Genomic DNA, 13,349 nt, shown 5'->3' on the forward strand with positions numbered 1-13,349 from the left:
ACAGACCACAGTCATTATGAAAATCTGTCACTAATATCCTCCCATGTTGAAAATGTCATAGATTAAACACAAAACTCAGAATAAGAAAAGTAATTTGAAGCTGGTGTTGTGGCTGAGCGGGTAAAACCATAAGGGTGCTGGTTCGAGACCTGGCTGCTGCACTTTCTGATCCAGCTCTCTGCTATGGCCTGGGAAAACAGTGGAAGATGGCCCAAATGCTTGGTCCTCTGCATCTGTGTGGGAGACTTGGAAGAAGTTCCTGGCTCCTGACTTCCATGCAGTTCTGGCCATTGTGACCATCCAGGGAGTGAACCAGCAGATGGGAGACCTCTCTGTGCCTTTGCCTCTCTGCAACTCTGCCTTTCAAATAAATAAAAAAAATTTTATAAAGTAACTGACCCTCTTAGTTAAAACCATATGGACTATAAGATAATCAGCTTGGTGGAGCATTGAGTGACTGTAAAGAACTAGAAGAGAAAAATTGCTACTTTTCTGTATTTATGTTTTCATAGCTCTCCACTTTATGAAAATCCATTTTAAAGCAGCTCATTATTAACTCACACGGTAGACTTGCATTAATTTCAGTTCACTTCTCACTTTACAAAGGGGTTAGCAGCAGGTAATAATAGTTGACATCCCTAATAACATAAGAAAAAAGGGGTGAAGACAGAAATCGAAAAGCAGGAAAATAAATCAGCTACATTTCCATGGCCTCAAGCTCCAGATTGAAAGTCTGTTAATTAAACACGGAGGAGAGATCAATCTACTAAGCTACTGCACAAGCTTCACATTGCTGCTGGGAAATACAGCCAAACACATAGCGCCCCAGCTGTCAGATGTGTCCACAGGGTCCAGCATGGGGGCCATGAGCCAGATCCTACTCTAATCTTCCATCTCCACCTCTCCACTGCCTCGGGCTCCCAGCTGAGGGCCACTGAGCCCCGCCCAGCTGGAACTACCAGGGGATATAGCCGGAGGCCCAGCCACAAGGCATTCTCTGACCCACCCTAAATAAGAACTGGGCTTATTTAAATGTAGGGAATGGGACTTCTTCCTTCCCCAGGCTCTCAACTGCCCTGTTTGTGCCGTTGAGCCTGGCAGCCCATAAAACTGGCCGAGTGTTGAGAGACTGGGAAGCGGTGGTGGGAGACACAACACCTGGGCCCCAGCCTTGACTCTGCTGGAGAAGCTCCCAGGATCACTGAGAGCTGATCAATGTCTGGGAGCCACCTCCCACCAGCGCACCCTCCCCTCTCCCATACACGCATAGATGCCCCTTCCTGTTCTGCATACTTGCCGTGGAAAATCTCGGGAGCACGTCCCCTTTCTTCAGGACACACAGGGAGCAAAGCAGAGAGTGTGGGACAGGAGAAGTCGCTGGAACTTGGGACCCACGGTGGCAGATGCAGAGGCACAGAAGCAGTGGGCGGGTGTGTGCTCCCCAACTGCCTGCAATTGCACTTGCAGAGCAAGACTCCCCAGTGAATGTGGGAGAAGGAGCAGCGCACCCTCTCAGGGCCCTCTCTGATCAGTAAATGAACTTCATCTGTTCCCAACCCGGAGCCATGGGGAAAGGCACGCGCATGCGCATGTTCTCCCACATTCACATGCACAGGTGTTCAGAGCACAAAAAGCATTAGAGTACCGGGTGACTCTAGGAAATGGAGTCCAGGCCAGGGCATTCCTAGATAGACTTACTGGCCCTCTCCTAGGGCTTCAGTGTGGGGTGGGTGGAGACATGCTGGGAACCAGAGGGCATTTGCTTTTGTTTCCATCCCTCCTTCCCTTCCTTCCCCCACAGATCTCAAGGGTCAGGTGCTGTTCTTGCTTTCTTGAACAAAATCTTAAGAAGTGAGAGCCACTGCTGCTGAGTCCCAAATCCCGGTTCCCTCACACAAACTGCTTCCCTCAGAAAAATCCCCCTGCTGCTTTATTCCTGGACAGCTTCTCTCAAGTAATGAATGACAAGGATTTCAATGTAACTCTCAGCACAGGTGTACACAGCATAGTTTAATTTTTATTTGTGTCTTGTTGATGTTTATTTTTTTTTCAAATTATTTTACACCACCCTCTAATTCACCAAGTACAAAAAAAAAAAAAAAAGAAAAAGAAAAGAAAAGAAAAACTGGATACAGGACTAACATTGCCAAGTATCTTCTAGGGGCCAGATTAACAGAGTAAATGCCTTACTTTGTATCAATTATACCTTAGGTTAATTCTGGAGACAGTATTATCAATTTGCAAAGAGAAAGCTGAGGTGGAAAGAGTTTAGAATTGAATTTACCCATGGAAATATGGTTAAAAAATCTAGGTTAAAGGGCAACCAAAATGAAATGTAGGCATTTGGATCTGGCTGAAGAGCCCATGAGAGTATTTTAGGCATGGAAAGCCAAGACACTCTGGCAAAAAAAAAAAAAAAAAAAAAAAAAAAAAAAAAAAAAAAAACACCTAAATGAATGATCTATGCGAGTGAGATCCCAGCGGAAAGAATGGGCCATCAAAGAAGGAGGTACCTTTCTCTGAAGGGAGGAGAGAACTTCCACTTTGACTATGACCTTGTCTAAATAAGATCAAAGACAGCGAACTCAAGAGGTTTCCATAGCCTTGGTAACTCATGCCTAGAGCCTAGGGAGGTATCTGACGCCATAAACATGAGTGTCACATTGTTAAGTCAACAACAGGAGTCACTGTGTACTTACTCCTCATGTGGTATCTCTGTCCTTAATGTGTTGTCCAATGTAAAATAATGCTATAACAAGTACTCAAACAGTATTTTACACTTTATGTTCTATGTGGGTGCAAACTGATGAAATCTTTACTTAATATATACTAAATCAATCTTCTGTATATAAACATAATTGAAAATGAATCTTAATGTGAATGGAATGGGAGAGGGAGCGGGAGATGGGAGGGGTGCAGGTGGGAAGGAAGTTATTGGGGGTGCAAAAGACATTGTAATCCATAAAATGTACTTTGGAAAATTATATTTACTAAATAAAAGTTTAATAAAAAAGAGAAATATTTTATTGCCTAAGTGAATAGTTATTCTTATAATCATTATGTGTTCTTTTAATAAATTTTCACCAATAAATACTGTCATCCATGATGACACAATCAACAGCTATAAAAATTGTGGCGCAAATGTGTGAATATGGGAACTCTTCAGTATTTGAGTCCAATAAAAAGGAGTTCTTCTAGAGGAATTTGGAGTAAAGAGTAATATTTACACAGTGAGTTTAAAACATTTTAATTTGTACTTAGCTTTTTATGTTATATCTTAACATTTGAATGATTTTATGTTGTTCATTACTATATAAATGTAAAAAATGTACATTAATGTATGCTTGAGAGGACTTCAGAGAGTTCTTGGAAACATGTCACTAAACAATGTGAATTTTTTATGAATATTTTGAAACCTCCATATATATATATATACATGTGCTTATAGATGTATATGCATGTATTTGTGTTTAGCATTAGACAGAAATCAAAATTAAATATTTGTATTTTATGTGTAACCATAAAAATATTGATATAATTTTATATATAATAAAGCATAGTGAACTTTTATTAAAAAAATTAAAAAGCCAAAAAAGCATGATAACATCTTTTGGGAGCACTCAGACATAGCAGTAGGTTATGAGATGTAAGAATATCCTTTATTTAATACCTTATAGAGGCTGGCACCGTAGCTGACTAGGCTAATCCTCCACCTGCAGCACTGGCACACTGGGTTCTAGTCCCAATTGGGGCGCCAGATTCTGTCCCAGTTGCTCCTCTTCCAGTCCAGCTCTCTGCTCTGGCCCAGGAATGCAGTGGAGTTTGGCCCAGTTCTTTGGGCCCTGCACCCACAGGGGAGACCAGGACAAGGACCTGGCTCCTGGCTTCAGATCACAGTGGTGCACCGGCCTTAGTGGCCATTGGGGGGTGAGCCAATGGAAAAGGAAGACCTTTCTGTCTCTCTCTCACTGTCCACTATGCCTGTCAAAAATAAAAAAAAAATACACTATAGAAAATAAGTCTTTGGGAACAATTTTGCTGTTTTTTAATGAAGCACCTATAAAAACAAGCAGTGGAGCTGTACACATTGGCCTAAATTATAAGATACATAAGTATATTCTCAACTTAATATGCTAATATGGAGTAAATCTTTGAAAGTAAGTTTTATTACTAACTTCCCTAATACAGCTCTTCGAGGACAGAATTCCTGCATGGGAAGTTAGTGCACAGTGACTCCTGTTAATTTAACAATCAACACTCTTTTCAAAAAGATTTTATTTGAGAGTTAGAGTTACAGACAGTGAGAGGGAGAGACAGAAAGGTCTTCCATCTGTTGGTTCACTCCCCAATTACTGCAACAACTGGAGCTGTGCCAATCTTAAGTCAGGAGCCAGGTACTCTCTCCCGGTCTCTCATGTGGGTGCCAGGGCCCAAGGACTTGGGCTATCCTCTACTGCTTTCCCAGGCCATAGCAGAGAGCTGGATTGGAAGAAGAGCAGCTGGGACTAGAACCGGTGCCCATATGGGATGCTGGCGCCACAGGTGGAGGATTAACCTACTGCACCATGGCACAAGCCCAAACAATTAACACTCGTAAATATGACCTCAGTGATCACCTGGGGCTCTTGACATGAACTGCCTCAGCTATGGAAGTCTTTTGAATCCACACAGTCTGTCAGTATTTAGACAAAGGCATAAGCAAAGTGTAAGTTCTCTCCTAACTTCAGAGAGAAGTACCTCCTTTAATGATCACTTCTTTCCACTGCACTCTCAAGCATAGATGGTCCTTCATGTAAGAAACTTTTTGCCACAGAGTCTTGGCTTTCCATGCCTGAAATGCTCTCATGGTCTTTCAGCCAGACAAGCATGACTTAAGGGCTGATTCTAAGGTCAGAGTGCTACTTATATTGATTGCCATTCTATGAGTCTTCTGTCTGGACTGCTTCCCATGTTGGAGCCCTTACTCCTTTTTAATTCTATTATTTTTTACCTATTAATCCTATTGATATCACTTTAACACTTAAAATGCTATTTTCCCTCTTAGCACAAGAGGACTTGGGGTGTCATGTCAAATTTTTAAACTATACCCTTAGAAATAAATCTGTGGTAATGTATACAGAATTATGCAGCTTTGCAGTTACAAACTTCATACACTTCATAATTATGACTTTAGGAACATGGTGATTCTTTCCACTCTGCCTGTCCTGCCACCCACATCCCCACCCCTCTTCCTCCTCCCTCTCTTATTCCCTCTTTTATTTTTGACTAGGATATATTTTAATTTAACTTTATACATATATGATTAACTCTATGTTAAGAGAAGAGTTCAGCAAATAGAAAAAAAAAAAGAAAATAGTGTTCCTCAGTACTAGAGACAAGGGCTGTTCAGAGTCTTTGCTTTTCATAGTGTCAATTTCACTTGTGCAGATTGCCTTCTAGGTACTCTGTTAGTTATCGTGGATCAGGGAGAACATATGGTATTTTTCCCTTTGGTTCTGGTTTGTTTCACTAATTATGGTGTTTCCAAGATTCATCCATTTTGATGCAAACTTCCAGATTTCATTTATTTTACTTCTGTGTAGTATTCCATAGTGTACATAACTCCTTAATTTCTTTATCCAGTCTTTGTCAAGCATTTGTGTTGATTCCATTTCTTTGCTATTGTGAATTGAGTTTCAATAAATATTGGGGTACGATAACTCTTTCAACTGCTGATTTCATTTCCCTTGGTTAAATTCCTAGGAGTGGGATAGCTGGGTCATATGGAAAGTCTATATTCATATTTCTGAGTTATTTTCATACTGTCTTCCATAGTGGCTTTACCAGTTTACATTCCCACCAAGAGTGGATTAGAGTACCTTTTCCCACAAATCCTCACTAGCATATGTTGTTTGTTGGGTTTTGTATGAAAACCATTCTAATGGGGCTGAGATAAAACCTCCTTGTGGTTTTGATTTCTATTAACCTGACAGATAGTGATACTGAGGATTTTTCATGTGTCTGTTGGCAATTTGGATTTCCTCTTTTGAAAAACGGGGGCTGGTACTGTGGCACAGTGGGTTAACACCCTGGCCTGAAGCACAGGCATCCTATATGGGTGCCAGGTCATGACCCTGCCACTCCTCTTTCAATCCAGGTCTCTGATATGACCTGGGAAAGCACTAGAAGATGGTCCAAGTACTTGGGCCCCTGCACTCATGTGGGAGACCTGGAAGAAGCTCCTGGCTCCTGGCTTTGGATTGGCACAGCTCCGGCTATTGTGGCCAATTGGGAAGTGAACCATTGGATGAAGATCTCTCTCTCTCTCCCCCCGCCCTCTTCTCTCTGTGTAACTCCTACTTTCAAATAAATAAATCTTGAAAAAAAAGAAAAATGTTCGTTTAAGTCTTTTGACCATTTTTTAACTGGGTTGTTTGTTTTGTCATTGTTGAGCTTCATGATCTCTTTATATAATTTGGTTATTCTTTATCAGTTGCATAGTTTGCAAATATTTTCTCCTCTTCACTTTGCTGATTGCATCTTTCGCAGTGAAGAATCTTCTCAATATGATGTAATCTCATTTGTCAGTTTTGGCTGTGATTGTGCCTCTGGAGTCTTTTCTAATAATTTTTTTCTATACCAATGTCTTGCAGGGTTTCTCCCATTTTCCCTAATAATTTGATTGCATTTGGTCACAAATTTAGGTTTTTAATCCATTTAATGAGGATTTTTTGTTTAAGGTGGAGGAGTCTTGCTTCATATTTCTAGATGTGGCTATCCAGTTTTCCCAGCAACATTTGTTGAAGAGACTGTTTTTAACTGTTTTTCAAAGATAAGTTGGTTGTAGATGCTTGGATGGATTTCTGGAGTTTCTATGCTGTTCCATTAATCTGTCTGTTTTTGTACCGGTACCAGGCTCTTTTGATGATAATTTCTCTGTAGTGTGTCTTCAAATCTGGTATTATGATGCCTCTGGCTTTGCTTTTGCTGTATAAGATTACTTTAGCTGTTTGGGGTCTCCTGTGTTTCCTCTGAATTTCAGTATCATGTTTTCTACATCTGAAAAATATGTCCATGGCATTTTGATTGGTATTGCATTGAATCTGTAAATTGCTTTTGGTAGTATGGACATTTTGATGATTTTGATTCTTACAGACCATGTTCATGGAAGAGTTTTCTATTTTTATTGTGTCTTCTATTCCTTTCTTAAAGTTTTGTAATTCTCATCAAATAAATATTTGACATCCTTGGTTAAATTTATTCCAAGATACTTAAATTTTTTGAAGCTATTGTGAATGTGATTGATTTTAGAAGTTCTTTCTCAGCCTTGAAATTATCTGTGTATATAAAGTCTGTTGATTTTTGTGTGTTGATTTTCTGTGCTCCTAGTTTACCCATCTCTTCTATGAGTTCCAACAGTCTCTTCATGGAGTCTTTTGGATCCCCTACATGGAGGATAATGTCTTCTCCAAATAGGGATAGTTTGACTTCCTTTTTCCCAATTTGTATCCCTTTGATTTCTTTTTCTTGCCTAATGGCTCTGGCTAAAACCTCAAGGACTATCTTGAATGTCAGTGGTGAGAGTGGGCATCCTTTTCTGGTTTCAGATCTCAGTAGGAATGCTTCCAACTTTTCCCCATTCAACAGGACACTTCAGCTCAGCTTTCTCAGGCTAAGCACTGATGGCATTCAATGAATGGATATGTGATCAAATGTAAGAAGATCGCATGCTTCCATCCTGAACAAACATTCAGTCTTCTGTATATCTAATTATCTTTGATGGAAAAAATTCTCTAAATATTGCCTCTATGTGTCTCGGTAATGTAGTTTTATTATACCTGGATTAACGCTGAAGACAGTTTAAGTGTGAGCAAAAATAGGTCATGAAGATCATGGAGCATGAGTCTATTGAAAAAGAAAGTTCATGGATTCTGCAAAATTAACCCTTTCCTGTTGACCAGTAAACCTTCACTTGAGTTCTCCCTATCTTACCCTATTAAATGTTGACATCAATAGCTATGTCACATAGCTGTTAGGTGATATATATGTGAATATATATATATATGAAGCTTTTAATAAGTATTTGACAAATATTAAGAATTATATCCACATAATTATGGTTACTACTTTTACTGGTAAAATGTGGCATAATAATGCAAGCTCTGAGCACAAGATTACCGGACTACAAATCTGAAAACTGTCAATTACTGGTTGATTACTATTGAGAGGTCTATCCTGCTCTTTCTTGCCCAAATTAAACAAAATTTTTATTCCTAGGAAGGAAACTGAAGAGAAGACAGCACTGGGACTCACAACGAGGAAGAAGAGGTAAGAACACATAGGATTATTGAAAAATTGATTATTGGTAATTAATATTAATTATCAAGAAAATACTTTCAAAGTTGTTTTTGCTTGCGCAGAAAAGCTCCTTGAAATTACTGTTTAAAAACATGGAAGTTGGCCAGTGCCGTGGCTCAATAGGCTAATCCTCTGCCTTGCGGCGCCGGGACATTGGGTTCTAGTCCTGGTCGGGGCTCCGGATTCTGTCCCGGTTGCCCCTCTTCCAGGCCAGCTCTCTGCTGTGGCCAGGGAAGTGCAGTGGAGGATGGCCCAAGTGCTTGGGCCCTGCACCTCATGGGAGACCAGGAAAAGCACCTGGCTCCTGCTTTTGGATCAGCGCAGTGTGATGGCAGCAGCGCGCCTGCCACAGCAGCCACTGGAGGGTGAACCAACGGCAAAGGAAGACCTTTCTCTCTGTCTCTCTTTCTCACTGTCCACTCTGCCTGTCAAAAAAAAAAAAAAAAAAAACACATGGAAGTTTTGCCAGCACCATAGCTCACTAAGCTAATCCTCCACCTGTGGCACCAGCACCCTGGGTTCTAGTCCTCTTTGGGGAGCCGGATTCTGTCCTGATTGCTTCTCTTCCAGTTCAGCTCTCTGCTGTGGCCTGGGAAGGCAGTGGAGGATGGCCCAAGTGCTAGGGCCCTGCACCCACATGGAGACCAGGAGGAAGCACCTGGCTCCTGGCTTCAGATTGGCATAGTGCACCAGCCGTAGCTGCCATTTGGAGGGTGAGCCAACAGAAGGAAGACCTTTCTCTCTATCTCTCATTGTCTAACTCTGCCTGTCAAAAAAGAAATGGAAGTTTCTATACTTTTTTTCTTAAAGGAAAATATTTATCTATTAGTTTTTCAAAGACAATCTTTCCTGATCTAACAAAATAATTTTCTCAGAATTGTGTTTGATTGGGTAGTGAAGTGAATAATAATAATGAAATCAATGTTCTAGATGTGAAGATATATGTGTGTAGCCTGGTTAAAAAAAATAATGTTAATTACAGTAGATAATATACCTGGGGGGACATACCAATGGGTGAGAAGAGACTGTTGCCATTGTGGCTAGAATATGCTGCCACTTCAATCAGCTCTGCTTATGAAGAGGACCAAAATCAAGGTTACTTCAAAAATATTTGTAAAATAATGCTCTTTGCATTCTGGCCTCAAAATCAGTCCTTAAAGCATTCAGATCTGGCTGAAAAGCCCCTGAGACTATTTTAGGCATGGAAAGCCAAGACACTCTGGCAAAAAATAAAAAATAAAAAATAAATAAAACCTGTATGAAAGATCTCTGTGAGTGAGATCCCAGTGGAAAGAACAGGTCATCAAGGAAGGAGGTACCTTTCTCTGAAGGGAGGAGTGAACCTCCACTTTGACTATGAACTTGTCTAAATAAGATTTAAATTGGTGAACTCAAAAGGCTTCCATAGCCTTGGAAACTCATGACAAGAGCCTAGGGAGATTACTGACGCCAAAAATAAGAGTGTCAAATTGTTAAGTCAACAACAGGAGTCACTGTGTACTTACTCCTCATGTAAGATCTCTGTCCTAAATGTGCTGTACATTGTGATTTAATGCTATAACTAGTACTGAAACAATATTTTACACTTTGTTTTTCTGTGTGGGTGCAAACTGTTGAAATCCTTACTTAATATATACTAAATTGATCTTCTGTATATAAAGATAATTGAAAATGAATCTTGATGTGAATAGAAGGGGAGAGAGAGAAGGAGAAGGGAGGGTTGTGGGTGGGAGGGAAGTTATGGTCGGGGGGAAAGCCATTGTAATCCACAAGCTGTGCTTTGGAAATTTATATTCATTAAATAAAAGTTAAAAAAATAATGCTCTTTGGATTAGCTTTTATTGTCAACCATTAATTTCATGCCTTTGAAATCAATTCAGCAAAAATTATCTGCAATGATGGAAAGAGGCTTTCTTTCAATTGGCATATAACTTCTAGGTATTTGTTTTAATGACTAGATCAACTAAGCTCTCTCTCTCTCGCTCTCTCTCTCTCTCTCTCTCTCTCCCATTTATAAATGAAGGTGAAATAACTTCCAAAACAAACAAAAAAGTGAAAAATTGTCAACACTCATCCAGCCTTACAAATGATACTTAATGATAGGCTACACAGAGAGCCAGAGAAAGATAGTCAACATTAAAGAGTGTGAAGGGAGAAAATATCCTAGAAAGAGTATAAAGGTAACCCAAAGCAAAAAATAGGAATATTTTTGGGAAAATGACAGAATGGAGACATTATTTATCAATAATAACCTTGAATATAATGACCTAAACTATCTAATTAAAGGAAATAACCTGGCTGAACAAATTAAAAAGAAGACCCAACTATTTGCTGCTTACAAGAAACACACGTTAACAAAAAGATATACAAAAACTGAAAGTGTAAGAATGCAAAAAGATATTATGTGATAATGTAAAGTAAAAAAGAGCAGAGTGGCCATAGTAATAGAAAAAATGTTAAAAGAGATATAGAAAGGAATTATTGCTTAATTAATGATTAAGGGATGGATTCAGTGTGATGATTTGTCTAAAATAAATGGATATGCACCCACTGCCAGGGAACCTAGCTATTTAAAACAAATGACAATGTATTTAAAGAGAAACATAGACTCTAATACAATATTAACAACATGATTCAACACCCCAATTTCATCAATGGATAGAACAACTACACAAAAAAATCAACAAAGAAAGAACAGTCCTAATCTACATTCAGAAGCAAAAGCACCTAATTGATATCTACAGAACATTTCATCACACAGCTTTAGATTAGATTTTTTTTCTATCATTGTATTCAAGTTTCTCTAGGATATCCCATATGCTAGGCCATAAGGCAAGTTTCAGAACATTCAAATAAATATATCTTTAATAATTAGTTTGGAATGGAGCTAGTGTTGGGCACCAAAAAATATGTTGTGCCCAGATCGTTAGATCCCCACAGAGACCCCCAGAGAGTCGATCACACCAAACTGCAAAAGCAAGGTTTATTCGGGAGTACAAGCCATGACAGGGACCCCATCTAACCAACTGACACAGCGGAGGAAGGAGTCAGGCCCTGGTCTTTGTTAGGGAGAGTTTTTAAAGGAAAAAAAGGGCTACATCAGCAGGAAAAAAGAGTTACATACAGCATGGAAGCTTTGGGCACAGGGAGTTACTTTGTTCAGCAATCTCTACTGTGCTGTCCTTGGTCTACCCAGCTAGCTGTCCCTGGTAAGCTTTGATATCTCTGGAATGCCTGAATGCCTGTTTTATGAGGACCTGGGTCTGCTATGGGAAACAGAGGGTGCTTTTTTATTGTTAGAAAATAGAGTCACTTTGGTTCTTCACTAGAAATTAACAACTTAAGAAACTCCAGAAAATATACAAACACATGGAAAATGAATGACATATTCCTGAATGGACAGTGATTCATAGAATCAATAAAAAGAAAGTAAAAAAAATCTTGCAAGTGAATGAAGATGGCAACACAACATATAAAAACTTGTGATGGAGAAAAAGTAATATTTCAGGGAAGGTTCATAGGAATCATGCCTACACAAATAATTGGAAAGGATTCAAAGAAATGATTTAACAATGAAACTAAAGGATCTTAAAAAAAAACAAAAATTAATAGGAGGAAAGAAATAATCAAAATTAGAGAGGAAGTAGACAAAATTGAAAAAAAAAAGATCAGTGACATGATGATTTGTTTGAAAAAATAAGTGAAATTGGTGTACCATTGATCCAAATAACCAATAAAACAGAGGGTCCAAATTCATATAATCAGTTATGAAAAAAGAAAATGTTATAAGAAGATACCACACAAATAAAAAGAATAAGTAATTATTGCAAATTGCTATATGCTAAACAATTTGAAATTCTAAAAGAAATGAATAGAGTTCAGACACAAGCAATCTACAAAAATTTAGTCAGGAAGATATACAAAACCTCAGTAGATTAATTAAAGAAATTCAGATTGAACCGGTAATAAAGATCATCACCAAAAAAAATGTCTAGGACTCAATTGTTTCACTGCTGGATTTTTACCAAACATTTAAAGAAGAAAAAATTCTTTCTTCACAAACAATTTAAAACAATGGAAATGGTGGCTATCATCCCAAACTCATTTTATGAGGCCAACATCACCTTAATCTAGCACATCAGAAAAAGTGTTCACCTTGGTCAAGTGGGATTTATCCCTTGTATGCTGCAATGGTTCAAAAATTTGCAAATCAATAAATATGATACATTACATTAACAAACTGAAGAAAAAAATCCACATGACTATCTCAATAGATGCAGATAAAGCATTTGATGAAATACTAAATTATTTTATGATGAAAATCTTAAACAATTTGGGTATAGAAGGAATACCTCTCAACACAATCAAGGCAATTTACTACAAACCCACAGCCATCATCATATTGAATGGAAAGCATAACCCCTAAAATATGGAACCAGAGAAGGATGATCACTCTCATCAATACTATTTAACATTATCCTGGAACTTTTAGCCAGAGCCATTAGATAAGAAAAAAATCAAAGGGATAAAAATTGGAAAGGAAGAAGTCAAACTATCCCTGTTTTCATATGACATAATTCTATATATAAGGGATCCACTGAGAGACTATTTGAATTCACAAGAGAGTTTGGTAAAGTCACAAGATATAAAATCAGCACACAAAAATCAATAGCATTTTATAAAAAGACATAGCCATGGCTGAGAAACAACTTTTAAGATCAGCTCCATTCACAATGGCTCAAAAAGAAATGAATTTACCAAAGATATGAAAGATCTCTACACTGAAAATTATAAAACATTGAAGAAACAGAAGAAGACAGTAAAAATTGAAGAAATCTTCCATGTTCATGTGTTTGAAGAATCAACATTATCAAAATTTCCATAATACCTAAGGCAATTTACAGATTCAATGTGATCCCAATCAAAATAACAATGATATTCTTTGCAGAACTAATAAAAATGATGCTAAGATTCATATGGAAACACAAGAGACTCTGGGTAGCTAAAGCAAT

The 13,349-nt window shown here is 38.4% G+C and overlaps 1 protein-coding gene across 4 annotated transcripts in view; it reads right to left on the reverse strand.

Moving 5' to 3' along the window:
- The window catches only part of LOC149127953 (zinc finger protein 717-like), a 49,941-nt gene extending 47,945 nt beyond the window's left edge, over positions 1-1,996 (reverse strand). For 2 of the 4 annotated variants that reach the window (XR_016230131.1, XR_016230132.1), the window contains exon 1: positions 1,298-1,982. The gene's annotated coding sequence lies outside the window, so the exon portion shown is untranslated. Of the gene's footprint in view, positions 1-1,293 lie in introns of all 4 variants that reach the window. The other 2 variants (XM_089327381.1, XM_089327380.1) reach the window with 2 other exon arrangements.
- Positions 1,997-13,349: the final 11,353 nt, after the last annotated feature.

This window comes from Oryctolagus cuniculus, chromosome 2 (genome assembly GCF_051225735.1).
Source record: "Oryctolagus cuniculus isolate XC-2025 breed Fujian yellow rabbit chromosome 2, ASM5122573v1, whole genome shotgun sequence".
NCBI classification, from domain to species: Eukaryota; Metazoa; Chordata; class Mammalia; order Lagomorpha; family Leporidae; genus Oryctolagus; species Oryctolagus cuniculus.